This window comes from Ovis aries, chromosome 18 (assembly GCF_016772045.2).
Source record: "Ovis aries strain OAR_USU_Benz2616 breed Rambouillet chromosome 18, ARS-UI_Ramb_v3.0, whole genome shotgun sequence".
Lineage (NCBI taxonomy): Eukaryota > Metazoa > Chordata > Mammalia > Artiodactyla > Bovidae > Ovis > Ovis aries.
The window spans coordinates 19,903,266-19,916,161 of NC_056071.1; the positions used below are offsets into that span (position 1 = coordinate 19,903,266).

A 12,896-nucleotide genomic window follows, 5' to 3' on the forward strand; every position below is an offset into this window, starting at 1 on the left:
TCACTCAGCCATGAAAAGAATGAAATAATGCCAGCAACATGGCTGGACCTGTAGATCATCATACCAAGCAAAGTAGGTCAGAACGAGAAAGACAGATACATGTCACTTATACATGGATTCTAAGATATGCCACAAATGAACTTATTTACAAAACAGAAACAGACTCATAGACACAGAGAACAGACTTGTGATTGCTAAGGGGGAGGAGGGGAGGAGAAGGTTGGGTTAGGAGTTTGGGATTAGCAGATATAAACTATTATATATAGAATGAATAAACAATAAGATCCTATTGTGTAACATGGGGAACTATTTTAGATATCCTGTGATAGGGCTTCCCTGAAGGTCCAGTGGTTAAGAATCTGTCTTGCAATGCAAGGGACACTGGTTCAATCCCTGGTCTTGGAAGATCCCATATGCCGTGGAGGAGCTCAGCCTACACAACCACTGAGCCAGCATTCTAGAACCCTCCAGCCACAGCTACTGAGCCCACGAGCTGCAACTACTGAAGCCTCAGTGCCTAGAGCCTGTGCTCTGAAACAAGAGGAGCCACTGCAATGAGAAGCCTGCACACCGCAACAAAGAGTAGCTCCTGCTTGACTTCATGCAGCAACAAAGACCCACCACAGCCAAAATAAGTAAATAAATAAGTCGTTTAAAAAATGTCCTGTGATAAACCATAATGGAAAGAAAGATGAAAACCCCCCTTAACTCAGTCCTCTGAACCTTCTCTGGTAAGGAGAGTCTGAAGGAAAACCTTCTCTTACCATGTGGCAGGTGGTAGATAAAACTAGCAAAAAAAAAAAAAAACAAAAAAAAAAACAACCAACCCTGCATGTGTTAGGGTGATGGGTAAATGAGAATTTTCTGTACTGTCTGTCCAATTTTGCTGTGAATCCAAAATTATTTTTTATTTTTATTTATTTGGCTGCATTAGGTCTTAGTTGCAGCATATGAGATCTTGTTCCCTGACCAGGGATTGAACTTGGGTCTCCTGCATTGGGAGCTCAGAGTCTTAGCCACTAGACTACGAGAGAAGTCCCCAAAACTATTTTTCAAAATAAAGTCTATTTGGGACTTCTTTTGTGATCCAGTGGCTAAGATTTGACCTTCCTACCTGGGGAGTATGGATTCAATTCTTAGTCAGTGAGCTGGGATCCCATATGCTTGATGGCCAAAAAATCCAACAAATATAAAACAGAAGCAATGTTGTAGCAAGTTTAGTAAAGACATAAAAAAAAAACTAAAGTCTCAGTTCAGTTCAGTTCAGTTGCTCAGTCATGTCCGACTCTTTGCGACCCCATGAACCGCAGCACACCAGGCCTCCCTGTCCATCACCAACTGCCTGAGTCTACGCAAACCCATGTCCATTGAGTCAGTGATGCCATCCAACCATCTCATCCTCTGTCATTCCCTTCTCCTTCTGCCCTCAATCTTTCCCAGTATCAGGGTCCTTTCCAATGAGTCAGCTCTTTGCATCAGGTGGCCAAAGTATTGGAGTTTCAGCTTTAGCATCAGTCCTTTCAACGAACACCTAGGACTGATCTCCTTTAGGATGGACTGGTTGGATCTCCTTGCAGTCCAAGGGACTCTCAAGAGTCTTTTCCAACACCGCAGTTCAAAAGCATCAATTCTTTGGCGCTCAGCTTTCTTTATAGTCCAACTCTCACATCCATACATGACCACTGGAAAAACCATAGCCTTGACTAGATGGACCTTTGTTGGCAAAGTAATGTCTTTGCTTTTTAATATGTTGTTTAGGTTGGTCATAACTTTCCTTCAGCAATATGTGAACCGTGAACTTCCTGATGTTCAAGCTGGTTTTAGAAAAGGCAGAGGAACCGGAGATCAAATTGACAACATCCGAAGCAAGAGAGTTCCAGAAAACATCTATTTCTGCTTTATTGACTATGCCAAAGCCTTTGACTGTGTGGATCGCAATAAACTGTGGAAAATTCTGAAAGAGATGGGAATACAGACCACCTGACCTGCCTCTTGAGAAATCTGTATGCAGGTCAGGAAGCAACAGTTAGAACTGGACATGGAACAACAGACTGGTTCCAAATAGGAAAAGGAGTGCGTCAAGGCTGTATATTGTCACCCTGCTTATTTAACTTCTATGCAGAGTACATCATGAGAAACGCTGGACTGGAAGAAACACAAGCTGGAATCAAGATTGCCGGGAGAAATATCAATACCCTCAGATATGCAGATGACACCACCCTTATGGGAGAAAGTGAAGAGGAACTAAAAAGCCTCTTGATGAAAGTGAAAGAGGAGAGTAAAAAAGTTGGCTTAAAGCTCAACATTCAGAAAATGAAGACCATGGCATCTGGTCCCATCACTTCATGGGAAATAGATGGGGAAACAGTGGAAACAGTGTCAGACTTTATATTTTTGGGCTCCCAAATCACTGCAGATGGTGACTGCAGCCATGAAATTAAAAGACGCTTACTCCTTGGAAGAAAAGTTATGACCAGCCTAGATAGCATATTCAAAAGCAGAGACATTACTTTGCTGACTAAGGTCCATCTAGTCAAGGCTATGGTTTTTCCAGTGGTCATGTATGGATGTGAGAGTTGGACTGTGAAGAAGGCAGAGCACTGAAGAATTGATGCTTTTGAAGTGTGGTGTTGGAGAAGACTCTTGAGAGTCCCTTGGACTGCAAGGAGATCCAACCAGTCCATTCTGAAGGAGATCAGCCCTGGGATTTCTTTGGAAGCAATGATGCTAAAGCTGACTGTGGCCACCTCATGCAAAGAGTTGACTCATTGGAAAAGACTCTGATGCTGGGAGGGATTGGGGGTAGGAGGAGAAGGGGACGATAGAGGATGAGATGGCTGGATGGCGTCACTGACTCGATGGATGCGAGTCTGAGTGAACTCAGGTAGTTGGTGATGGACAGGGAGGCCTGGTGTGCTGAGATTCATGGGGTTGCAAAGAGTTGGACACGACTGAGCGACTGAACTGAACTGAACTTTCCTTCCAGTGAGTAAGCGTCTTTTAATTTCATGGCTGCAATCACCGTCTGCAGTGATTTTGGAGCCCCCCAAAAATAAAAAGTCAGCCACTGTTTCCACTGTTTCCCCATCACTTCATGGATCCTGAATTCTGTGACCACTACTTTTGAGGGACAGAACTTGAAAAATGAGTTAGCACTTAGAGAAATGTTCTTAAGTGAGTTCCTATAATAACTATGGCAGGAACTTCTCTAGCAGTTCAGTGGTTAAGACTCTGGGCTAATAAATAAGTAAGGCACACATTTATTAAGAGCTAAATATGTGACAGGCACTGTTTGATGCACTTTACATGTATTAACTTGTTTGCTCCTCACAGCACCCCATGAAGGAAGCACAAATACCGTCATCTGAATTTTATGGAAAAAAAAGTGGACACACAGAGGTGCAGAACTTGCCCAAGGTCACAAACCTGGGAAAGGAGGAGCCAGGATTCAAGTCCCAGGGGAATAGATGCCAAATCCCACTGCTCTCAATCATTCACTAAGGATACAGGATGATGAAAAGGACAGACCGAGTGGATCACTGACTGCCATAAGAGAATGAATAGAGCTCACTACCTGCTCTGACCTCTGGTGCCTTATATCTCTCTGAAGACCTCAGCGACTTGGTCACAAATCCTGCTGAGAGACCCCAGGTGAGTTTAGAGTCAGTTCGCCTTCAGTAAAGTGATGGAGCTTTAGTCATTCTGGAATGTGAGTGGGTGCACACCCTCTCCCTCATTCCCTTTATAACAAGGCACTCTCATGCTTTCAGAAATGCATCTCATAGCCACGTGCTAACCAATGGTTACCGCAAACCAAGCCATCCCAAATTCTCAATCCCAGCAGGCTACTAAACTTAAAGGCAAAACTGAGTCCATTCTCTTCCCCTAATTGGCCTCCCACAGAAAAGCTTTATAGAGGGAAATCGACAGAATATGGCAAGAGCCAAAGCTGAGCAGAGGAAACAGAAACCAGAGACCAATAAGAAAGCAGTCCTATTTGTTGCAAATAGTAATGGATCATTACTTAAACCAGCCAGAGCTGCAAAGGAAAAGATGGTCATGTCCTTTCCCTTGTTCTTCTCTGCCTGGGCTCATTCTGCACCTCCCTTGGAGCTTCAGTGACGCAATTGTGCTTTAGAATTCCTGAACTGGATGGACATCCCTTTCTGGAACTCTTGGCTGAAGCTTTGTTCCTGACCTGTGTGGAAAAATCCATTTGCACAATGATAAGTCTATCTGCAATCTACTCCCAACAGCTGCTATCTGTGGCTCTAAACCAAGCTGGAAAAGTCTTCCCGGATCTTGGGAGCCACTTCATGCCTTTCAGAGCCTAACGAAACATCTCAATCTCCTTCAGCAAACACCAGCAGGAGCAAACCTGTTCCCCCAGCACACGTGCAGACATATGTATGGCCACCAAGCAGTACTATTTAAAGACACAACAACTGGAAAACTGTGGAACAGAACCAAGTGCACACACACACACACATGCACATACACATGAACACACACACATATCCAACTGGCCACAGGTCTAAAGCTCCTTTCCTGCAAGCACAAAGTTTTAAAATTTTTATTTTATTTTTAATTGGAGGATAATTGCTTTACAATATTGTGTTGGTTTCTGCCATACATTAACATGGGTCAGCCATAGGTATACATATGTCCCCTCCCTCTTGAACCTCCCTCCCACCTCCCACCCCATCCCACCCCTCTAGGTTGTCACAGAGTACTTGTTTGATCTCCCTGTATCATACAGCAAATTCCCACTGGCTATCTATTTTACGTATGATGGTGTATATGTTTCCATGCTACTCTCTCCATTCATCCCGCCCTCTCCTCCCAAGTCTGTCCTCTGTTCTCTATGTTTGCATCTCTATTGCTAACCTGCAAATAAGTTCATCAGTATCATCTTTCTAGATTCCATATATATGTGTCAATATATGATATTTGTTTTTCTCTTTTGGACTTACTTCACTCTGTATAATAGGCTCTAGCCTATTATAGCCTCTAGTGAGATTAGAGGCCACCCCATTAGAACTGACTCTAATGTGCCCCTTTTTATGGCTGAGTGAATAGTCCATTGTAAATATGTACCATAGCTTCTTTATCCATTTATCTATTGATGTACATCCAGATTGCTGGAGGCACAAACAATTAACAAAGATTAGAACTATGGGGGGGGGTGGTCCCTCACTATAATCCTTTGAGTTTTTCTTTCCCCAAATGAAAAGAATATAGAGGAATAAATAAATGTTGAGGTTAAAACACTTTTTTAGGTAGCATGACAACAGAATGAAAAATAGAGCATCAGTGAAAGATTTTTTTCTCTTCCTTCAACCTATATGTAAGTTCTCTCAAAGGCAGACCCAAAGATCTGGGGCTAACTTCAGGCTTGAAGGTTTATTTCTGTTCACATTTTAGGACTTCCACACCTTCAGAATAGGCAAGGGGCTTCAGGAATTCCTGACAGATTTTATGCAGCAGTTTTGGGTCCAGTGCTGATTAGCCTTCAAAAGGATGAAACATGAGCCATTGCATGCTTGAATGGGTGAATAGGAAAAAGAAAGCTCCAGTTTTCCTTGTCCTAATCCTGAAATGTGTCAGAAAAAATTTAACATTGATACAAATACCACTGCCCATCTCTGGCTAAATCACCATTCCCATCTCACCCTGTGCTTTCTTCCAGCTCTATGATGCTTTGGTAGGGTGGCCCTGTCTGCCCTAGAATAGTTGCCTTTCAAGTCAGTCAAGTGTTCTATTCTTGGTAAAAGCACATGCCAATGCAAAAGCAGTTTCAGACTCATAGAATGTTAGAACTGGTTCTAATTCCATAGACCGATGTGTCAGTGAGTGGGGAACTAGTCTTGCCTCAATGCCTGCCTGCTCAGTGCCAGGCACTGTTAGTGTTTTGCAGTTGAAGTTTAGTCACTAACTCAAGTCCAAATCTTCTGCAACCCCTGGTGAGTAGCCCTCCAGGTTCCTTTGTCCATGGATTTCCCAGGCAAGAATACTGGAGTGGGCTGCCATTTCCTTCTCCAGGGGATCTTCCTGACTCAGGGATCGAATCAGGACCTCCTGTGTTGGCAGGCAAATTCTTTATCACTGAGCTACCAGGGAAGCGCAGGGGATTGGGGAGTGGAGAGTTATTAAATCTTCTCATTAACTACTGTTCATTTCAGTTGCCAAAGCAAAAAATCTGGACCTAAGCCGAAAGGTTAAATGACTTGCTCAAGGCCATGTAACCTGCACATACCCACAGAGTTCTAGTTATGATTTAAAAGGCCACATTCTTCCAGGCTGCCTTCAACTGGGCGAGGGTCGTCTTAAGGACAGAAAGAACAGTGGGACAATAACTGAGATCCACACTGCCCCGCACGTCCCAATCACACTTCCCTAGCTAGAAGAGGCCAAAGACGGCTGCCTCCTCATCCTTTCCTCCCCTTGTGGCTTGGTGACTAACCTGCCTCCTTTCTCGTGGGACACGACCCCAAATTTTGCCCTGGTGTCCTGGACTACAGGTGAGGTGAAGCCTTCGGACCCAGCGTGCCTTCCTCCTCTCAAACCCAGACGACACTTGACTCTACCCCGCCCAGCAAACCAGCTTGTGGTCACAATTGCGTCCCTTTTTGCACCCCGCCTCAATCAGCATCATACAAGACCCATCTTTTAGCCCTCCTCTCTTTTCCCTGCCCCCTCCGCTCTGGCTTTATCCTATAGTTCCTTGGCCCATGGGCTAAAGACGTCAAAAATAACCAATTGTCTTGGAGTTCTTATCTAAGGGCTCCGCCTCCGCTCTGAGGAGCAGGTCCGCTGACCAATGGGCTGCCCTCCGAGTGCAATGAGAGCGCGGGGCTAGCAGAGCAGCCGCTGGGCTGTCCAATGAACAGGCGTGTTTCCGCGGTTAGGGGCGTGGCAGAAGCGGTCGTCAGGGGCGTGGCGGCAGTTGCTTGGGCGGGGCCGGTAGCGGCGGGAGCTGCACTGGCCAGGGGTTCCGGCTGCATTTCCATGACCGCCGGCGGCCGCCGCGGAGCTGCGGGAGCGCGACCGGGGGCGAGCTGGGCCGCTGTAGTCAACCAAGAGCAGGTAAAGCTACGGCCGAGCTAACTCCGCTTTGCCGCGATCGAGCTCGCGATCAGTTGGGTCAAACCTCTGAGCCTCGAGATCCCTTGTCCTGGCTCGGCCCATCGCGCAGCTGCCTGAGAGCCCCGGATCCTCAGAGAGCCTGTTACCTGGCGCTGTGGGGGTCCCTAGGGCCGGCGGGGAGGGAGGCAGTCTGGATCACATAGGGTGGGATACGCCTTTCTGAAAGCCCTTTGTCCCTTGAAGCTTCAGATACCGAGGTTGGGGACATCCCCGACTGCGGCCTCCCTACCGGCCACTGGTCCATCAGTGCGCACTTGGGGGGTCTGGCGAGGGGGCTCTGCCAGGCTTTGTGATGGAGATCTGGCATCCGCATCTGTAAGGAGAGGGCCGAGGAATCTGATTACACCCCGAATATACGAAGGGTCTCTGCGTTTGGGGGCTCCTGGGGCACACTCCTGACTGATGGGTTCAAGTTGTAAGGAGGCAGCTTTTGACCCACTTGGAGGCGCACTTACTGAGCTCGGCTCCTTGCCAGGCACTGTTCTAGGCGCTTCGTGGTCTTTCCTCACAGTGAGAGCTGTCCAGCAGCACAGGCCCTGCTAGGCGGGGCAGCCGGCATCTCGACCTTGGACGTGACCAGGCAGAGGCCAAGTGACAGCCACCTGCCAGGGATGCTTAGACCGGACTCGCAAGGGAGGACTGTGCCACCGACCTGTAAAGGCCCTTCTTCATGCATAGATGTACTGACTTTGAAGGCCTACCTCCAGAAGAATACTGCTGGGGGCTCACTAGTTTGAAAGAGGATGTTGAATTCATTCCTAATGAACTGGTGGTCTCACTCTCAAGAGTGGATGTTAGCAAAGAGAACAGACCATAGCCAGAAGATAAGGTTTATTTAGACATCACGAAACTCCTTCCTTTGAACTCTCTTAATCTTCCTGATTCGTCTCTGGTCGCTTCAGCTCCAGTGTGTCAGTTTCACCTGCGTTCCAGTAATTGGATCCAAAGGCAGGCTCCAAGATCAGACTCCTGAGAGATGGTGGGTGGGAGGGACAGTAGATTTAGTAGAGTTAATGTGACCTGGCCCAGAGCTTTTTGAGGGCCATTTCACTGCAACCACACAAAGCAGAGTCCAGAAGAGACCATACAGCCTCCCTTTCACTATCCTCTTTCATTTGCCTGAATGGAGAGGACATAATAATCTTCTGAAGGTCAGGAGACAGAGGAGGAACCTTAATAGCAAGTGTGCTGCCTGTTTTAGGGTGAATTCGCCTTTGACTAACCCAGTCAGAAAGCAGACCGGTCCATACACTGCTGATTGTCAGCATGGACTTGTGGAATTTTAGAGCTGAAGACACCTTAGGTAGAGCTCATTTAATCAGCCTTCCCAATGCACAGGTGAGGGAATGAAAGCTTGGGGAGGTCTCAGGACTGACTGGTCATCACAGAACCATGACTAAAGGTTGATCTGTTGACCCTGGGTCTAGCAAGTGCGTGACTTGTGTTTCACTCCTAGCTACTTTTCTCACTCTTCTGAGTTGAAATTCTAGGGGTGGGGTGCAGAGACGTTAAGGGCACAGATTTTGAGGCCAAGGTGCCTGGATTTGAACCCTAGCCTTGCTTTTTACTGGCTATCACCTTGGGCAAGTCACTTAACTTCTCTGTACCCCTGTTTGTTGTTCGCTCGACTCTTTGTGACCCCACGAACCGTAGCATGCCAGGCTCCTCTGTCCACGGAATTTTCCAGGCAAGAATACTGGAGTGGGTTGTTGCCATTTCCTTTTCCAGGGGATTTTCTCAACCTAGGGATCGAACCCACATCTCCTGCATTGGCAGGTGACCCACCAGGGAAGCCCGTACCTCTGCTTGTTCACCTCTGAAACAAGAAAAATAATGGTACTTAGATTAGAGGTTATTTTGAGGTTTTGATATCAGAAGCAGTTAGAGCAGTGCCTGGCACACAATAAGCATTATGGATTTGCTAAATATGGTCTTCTATTGTCTTTTTAATCCTTATTTTCTTCATACTTACCCCCCAGTATTTTCTATCAGGCACTGATTTTTCCCTCTGCCTCCACTCACCCCGTTCATTAAACATATTCCAGATTTCATTGTACCACAGATGTCTGTGGGGTTTTCCAAGTCACATCACATTTTATTTCTTATTTATTGCTTATTTTTCTGTCTTTTATTGAATCAGGTAATTCATTGTCTCTGTTAGTCCTCTCCTTGTAATTATACTCTTTCTCAGACTCCAAATCTCGTTCTTGTTAAAAGAGGGAGAAAAACCCCCCAAAGTGATAAACAAAGTCCCTGATGATATCAGTCTCCACGGCATTCTTCCAAATATCTCTCCCCTCTGCTCGGCCCTTCGTCCCAGTTGTCAGTGTGATGCAGCGTGATTATAAATGGGTGAACATTTTTAGATTAAGATTTCATGAGCCACTGTATTAAGTGCTTTTTGGAAGTTCAGGGATCGTGTGTCAAATGCATTTAAGTAAGTTACTTAGTCATGGGAGCAGGGAGAGCACCAGCAGCGCCTGCCTTCCCTGGCAGAAGCACAAGTGTATGACTGATTCTTGCTGGTAATCTAGCTCTTTCGCTAATTTCACTGCGTTTTCCCTGTTCTTTTCTTGAGCTTGAAATAAACCAGATGGCACATGCAGTGGAATGGTTCTTTTCCTCTTGTGTTAGTTAGGGAAATCCCCTTTCTTTTTCTTTGCTTTCACCTTTACTTACTTTATCAGCTTCACAGGTCTGATAAATATCTACTCTCAATCTGCCAGCCAGTTCCCTTTTCATCGGAAGATAACCTGTCATCTTTATTTCTTGCAGGAATCTGGTCACTTTTGGTTTTTCCCTTCCCTGTTTTTACATGTTTTCTAGAATGAACCAAAGATGATCATTGTTCATTGATTGGCACCTTCCTTACAGTTGATTCTGAGTTTGGGTTTTTGTTTGAGTTATTTTGTTTAGGACATTCTGGACCTCAGCCATCTTAGAATAATTATTGTAATTTCTTTGTGTATTAATATAGGCCCTTTTCTCTCTTGCTTTCTTTTCTCATAACATCTGGGTGAAAGGGCTTCTCATTTGCTGTTGTTTCTTGTGTGTGTGTGTCTGAGTTTTTGGGTCACGTCCAACTCTGCGACCCCATGGGCTGAAGCCGTCCAGTCTCCTCTGCCCATGGATTGTCCAGGCAAGAATACTGGAAAGGGTTGCCATTCCCTTCTTCCATTTCTGCTTTTTTCTGGGAATCTCTGGCAGGGACCATGAAGAGTACAGTGGTTCCCTACCACCCTTGTCCCAAGCTCTTGTCCACACCTCAAAATAATTTCTTTGGTCCTAGGGAAGATTGTGGTGAAGTCTGTCTTATTCTTTGCCTGAAACCTGGCTCTTTGAAAAGCCCTAGGAGAGAGAGCCTTCTAATACAATGGAATTCGTGTGGCAGAATTTCTGCTACAACCTTCTGCTTACAACAGTCAGATTTTTTTTTTTTTTTTTTTTGCAATGTGGGTTTTGAGTACTTTTGGACCAATTCAGGAGTATAGATGACTGGGGCAAGGGTGTCTCAGCCTTCCTGTATCATCTTGGGCTGTACTGTCCCTAGAAACAGAGCACAGGGTGTTCAGGCCACCTATTCTTGTGCTCCGGCATGAGGATTTCATAGCGGCTCTGCATGTTCTAGCCTTTTTGGCTGGTGCTTGACGTTTTTTAACCCACAAGCTGCTATTTCTGTACTGATACCCTGCAGGTGCTGACATCTCCCTTCAGGATCATTTTTCCTATCTGCACGTTTGTTTTTGTGGTCTTGGTTCCAAGGCATCATGTTTTTGGATTATACGTTTTCTATTTATAAAAGGGCTGGTGTGGACAGGCCACCAGACCTATTGTTACCCATGAGGCTGGCGCACTGGACCCGGCTGGGTGCAGAGCATATGACCCAAGGACCTGTTTCTGATCTTTTGCAGTAGTTAAGTAACAGCCAGGTAAAGAGCTTATTAAAGAATTAGAACTGATACCCTTGGGTTTGCCTGGTTTCTGATTTTCTTTTGTTTCCTTTTAAGCGGAGGTTCATTAAGTTTAACAAACTGAGCATCTGGTGTGTGCCGGGAAGACAGCTGTCCAGATTAACAAGGGTGTTTGGTTTTGCTGCAGAAAGACTATTCTGGTGTTTTTTTTATTATTATTATTTTAGATTTTTCAGTGTTTTTAATGCAAAAAAAAATTTAGTAGGTAACGCATCTACGTGATGAAAGAAAACATTCGAAAGGCACAAAAGTGAGGCAGGAACTACATCTCTGTCCGTCCCTGACTGCCGCCACCTGGTTTTATCCCTTAGAGGCACCACTGTTACTGGTTTTTTCATCCTCCAGAGGTGTTCCTGGCACAGCCAAGATATTTTATAACATCTATTAGCAAATCCATTATGATTATCTTTCCCTTTTACACAAATGGTAGCAGACGATATTTGGAACCCTGCCTTTTTCCACTTAGTGTTTCTTTCAGTACGGGAAGAGCTTCAGTATCCTTTTTCACAAAGGTGATCTATTTTAAATATTCAATTCTGTTTCCAAGGCTGCTAAGAACCATTCTTATTTAGGCAACAGCTTCACATGGAGATCCTAAGGCATTTCTGTGGATGTTTGAGGGCAAATATTTTTCTTCTCTATGTCCTATAACTCTGAGCCTTAGAGGAGGCTAGGTGAGGGGGAGGGCCTCTCTTGAAGGTCCTCCTATGAAGGGAGAGTGGGGAACACTGAAAAATGAGCATTGGGCCTTAGGCCCTTGGCCTGCCCCCTGGGCGGAATGTGCTGGAATCACCTGGGAAAGCTTGCTGTGCTTTCTGTGGTCTCCAGGGAAAGTTCTGGGCCTTCCTGATCGGCCTTTCGGCATCTCTACCACATCTAATCCGTCTCCCACACCCCAGCCCCAGCTCTGTGTTCGCCTTAGGCATCAGAAGGGGAACCCTCCCTTCTTGACACAACTTCCTGTCTGGTCAGCTTTGTTAAGCCCCGGCCCTTCCTTTCTCTCACCCCAGGAAAAACCAGCCCTCACACCTGTGCCTCTGTGAAGCATCCTTCCCAAACAATATTTGGGAATATAATTTTTTTCTCTCCTCAGAAGTCTTTCCCATTCTCCATATCACTTTGTCATCTCCAAGGCCTCAGACTCACATGGCCTTGCTAGGCTTTTGCTGATTACTCTAAGAGAGTTTAGGGGGTCTTTGTGTTTGAATTTTCTCTGGCTGCAATTATGTTTTTATAATCACACTGATTTAAACATGGTCTTTGGTCCTTAGTGGCTTCCATCTTGCCTGCTGCTTTATTTTTCCCTTTTCTTTAAAATGTGCCTTAATCTTCATCTTGTTTTTATTTCCCTCCAACTCTAATTTAGAGTCACCTTGACCATGCTTTGAATCTTCATAATGTCAGTCAGCCAGTCTAACGGAGATTTGTTGCATTCTGGTCTTTGCTCCTTGCTAGGCGTCCACGTTCTCAATCAGTTGTGCCATAGCTGCTGTGTGATGTAATATGAGAGGGGGTGATGTTATCTGTCAGCTTCTGGAGGTAGAATAGTTAGAAGCTTTGAAAAACCACCCCATTTTGCATAGTCACTCTAGGCATGAATTTGTGTACCGTTTACTTAGTCATGTCAGTGACAGCAGTTAAAAAAAATCAGGAAGTCCAACACAGGATTGCCAAATTTTGCTTTTCAAACAGGGAAATAAAAAAGCTCTGTACTCTTCCATCATCACCATCATTTAAGAAAAGACATTTTAACACCAAAAATGGGGGAGAGTCCACCTC

The 12,896-nt window shown here is 45.4% G+C and overlaps 1 protein-coding gene across 1 annotated transcript in view; it reads left to right on the top strand.

Annotated features, from left to right (window-relative positions):
- The first annotated feature begins 7,000 nt into the window (after positions 1-7,000).
- The window catches only part of ABHD2 (abhydrolase domain containing 2, acylglycerol lipase), a 110,722-nt gene continuing 104,826 nt past the window's right edge, over positions 7,001-12,896 (top strand). The window contains exon 1 of the mRNA XM_004017743.5: positions 7,001-7,086. The gene's annotated coding sequence lies outside the window, so the exon portion shown is untranslated. The remainder of the gene's footprint in view (positions 7,087-12,896) is intronic.